The sequence below is a fragment of the Pteropus medius genome, unplaced genomic scaffold (assembly GCF_902729225.1).
Source record: "Pteropus medius unplaced genomic scaffold, Ma_sr-lr_union100, whole genome shotgun sequence".
NCBI classification, from domain to species: domain Eukaryota; kingdom Metazoa; phylum Chordata; class Mammalia; order Chiroptera; family Pteropodidae; genus Pteropus; species Pteropus medius.
In genome coordinates, this window is record NW_024354142.1 from 186,350 (window position 1) to 189,617 (window position 3,268).

The following is a 3,268-nucleotide window of genomic DNA, read 5'->3' on the forward strand; positions in this document are numbered from 1 at the left end:
TTGAGATGGAGTGGAGGGGCTGAGAATGGATATTGAATCAATGGAAATTTAGCTTTTATGTAATTATGTATACTTTAAAATAATAAATCTTATAAGATAAAATTATTGTTTAATGTGGATAATAAAAACATGTTATCTATAATGTGATTTTTCTGCATATTTATGTTTATATGCATGTAAATGTGTGTATATCTTTCTTACAAATATTTTGAAAGGTGAAATTTGTAATTCGGTGATGGTATTGTTTTAAAATTTTGTCTGCTTGACCAAGGGAAGTTCATTAAATTGTATATTCAAGGCTTAGAAAATGGAAAATGGACCTCCTATACAATAAATAATAAGATTCAAATGAGAGGTCAAGTTTAAAAAAAGCATCAAATACAACAAAAAGTGGAAAAGAAATAGTTTTTTTTTTTTTTTTTTTAATTAAACTCTTTTCAGTGTTATAGGAATGCTAAACAGATGGAGAAGTTGGGGGAGCTTATCAGGGAAGGAAGTATCGAATGAAGCATAGAATAGCCTGCATCTTTGGTCACATGAAAGGCAATACGCAGTGGACATTACAGAGGAAGCTACCACGAAAACTTCATGTGGCTGTTTGGGCTCTGGGAAGAACCTCAAGGATTTAAATACATTGTAATGAGAACTTGAGGTTGGTAAAAAGCTTTGTAATTTCCTCTTTATTGTCCACAATTTGTCTTTTGCCTCATTAATTTTAGAGCTTAGAATGTGCTACAACCTTATTAAATATTAGAAACATCAGAAGAAGAAAAAGTAGTTGTGTTGTGCCCTGGAGTAGAGAATACTCTAGGGAACAATATACAGGTTGTTACTACTTCTTTATCAAAGCTAAAATCACATTAAAGAGAGATTACGGCCCTGGAAACAAAATCCTCATATTTATTTCAGAATTTTAAGATGGATATTGTATTCATTCACTCATTTATCATTCATCCCATCAGTCAATCAGTCTTTTGAAATTTTTCGAACATCTACTTTTACCTGGGTATTATTTTAGAGGCTATTAATACAAAGGAAAACTATTTAGACATGCCCTTTTCACTTATAAAGCTCGTAGACTAGAAAATTCCACACAAAAAATAAAATTAAAAATTAGGATATTTAATTATAATATTTATGTTTGAGGAGAGGTCACCAGGTTATATAAAATATGTTTTTAATCAAATAATTTTAATTTAAAACTATAAGTAAGATCAGTTTCATGATGAGTACCTTATTAATTTAATAAAAATATTGATATGTTTGCTGATAACCATTCATATTTTGACTTTATGTTGCATGTCATCTGATATTTCTGGCAAATATATCATGGTGTGTTCTTGACACAAAAATAGAGGCTTTCCATTCAGTGTATTCCCCATATTTACACTAAAATTGATCACTGGGTCCAGAGCCCTATTCTTTATAACTGTTGAATGTTCTCCATCCTAGGCCCAGCAACAACACTTCCCAGATACAGGGGTACAATTCCAAACACCAAAGTATGGCATCATTGCATGTGGTTGTTATTCAGTATGAGCATCTGGGAGAGTCCCTAAGCTGTCTCTACATTTTTCATTCTTTGGGTAAAGTTTTTGCATGGAGACTTGATTAATGAGCATTTAATTTGGTTTTCTTTCTCTGAGCAATCAGAACTTGATCTGGGGATTCATATTTCAGTGGGAATGTCTTTGGGGACTTCAGACACTTGTAAAACTCTAGCATTTTTTATGTAGGAACCTTAGGAGTGGGTCTCAGCAGATGTCTGTGTACAGGAAGGTTAATTCTTTTTAGATGCAGTAGTGGAAGATAAAAGAGATATAGGAAAACCAGTGCAACATCATCAGATGAGCTCATCAGATACATATTTGATGCATGAAATTAAGCATCTTTGAATTAAGACAAAGAAACGACACACAGTTAAGTGAAATAGATTATGGGATAGCATGTAGCTAGATATTATGTAGCTAGATATTAGTTTTGTGAGTATGCAAAATTATAATTCACTTGCTGTTCTATGTCAACTATTAAAGCCCTCTGTCAGGTAGAATAGGTTCCTGGTAGTGAAATTTAAAAAAGTCACCATTCAGTGATGAAAGCAACAGTCAGTGGCTCCAGGGAATCTCACTCAGGTGACTTGAGTTCATTCTCATAGGAATCTCAGACCATTTGGAACTCCAGCTCCCATTTTTCTTGGTTTTCCTGGTCATCTATGGGCTGACTGTGGCAGGGAACATGGGCATCGTCACCCTCCCCAGTGCCAATCTCAACTTCAGACTCTGATATACTTATTCCTCGAGCATGTGGCCATCATCAATCTTGGAAACTCTACTGTCATTGCCCCTAAAATGCTGGTTAACTTCTTGATTTCAAACAAACAAACAAACGAACAAACGAACAAACAAAAAAACATATTCTACTATGGATGCACATTAGTTTGTATTGTGGCGAGATTTTCATGCTGGTCACAAATGGCCTATGACTGCTACGTGGCTTTTTGCAACCCCCTGCGCTACATATTGGTGATGTCTCCACAGATCTGCCTCCTGCTGGTGTCCTTCACATACTTCCACAGTTTGACCACAGCACTGACTGCCTCTTCCTGTGTATTCTCTGTGTCCTATTGCTCTTCCAATGTAATCAACCATTTTTACTGTGATAACATCCCTTTGTTGGCATTGTCCTGTTCTGATACCTACATTCCAGAAACAGCTGTGTTTACCTTTTCGGGGACCGATTTGTTTTTCTCTATGATTATTATTCTCATATTCTACTGCAACATCATCCTTGCCATTTTGAGGATACGTTCCTCAGAGAGGCGACAAATGCCTTTTCCACCTGTGCATCTCACATGACGTCTGTCACTGTGTTCTACAGGACTCTTCTCTTCATGTATTTTCAACCAAAGACCAACGACTCATTAGATACAGATAAAATGGCCTCGGTCTTCTACACGCTAGTGATACCAATGCTGAATCCCCTCATTTACAGCCTAAGGAACAAGGATGTGAAGGACGCATTGAAGAGATTCCTGGATAACCCATGTCAATTTTTCAAAACAATGTCAGCTTAAAACTACAGCTATCATCATTTAAGGATTTCCTTTTGTTTCTGAAATTCCTGCTTTTAAATGAAGAAGCAATAAATAGTTGAAAATCCCATTAATGTCAATAGGAAAGATCTTCATCCTTTCTATTCTAACCTCAAATACTCAATTTTCTCTTTAGGAAAAAAATGCATTAGTTGACCAAAATAAACCCACTTGCAG

The 3,268-nt window shown here is 35.3% G+C and overlaps 1 pseudogene; it reads left to right on the plus strand.

The window, feature by feature from the left end:
• The first annotated feature begins 503 nt into the window (after positions 1-503).
• LOC120594081 (olfactory receptor 8J2-like) lies at positions 504-2,855 on the plus strand (annotated as a pseudogene).
• Positions 2,856-3,268: the final 413 nt, after the last annotated feature.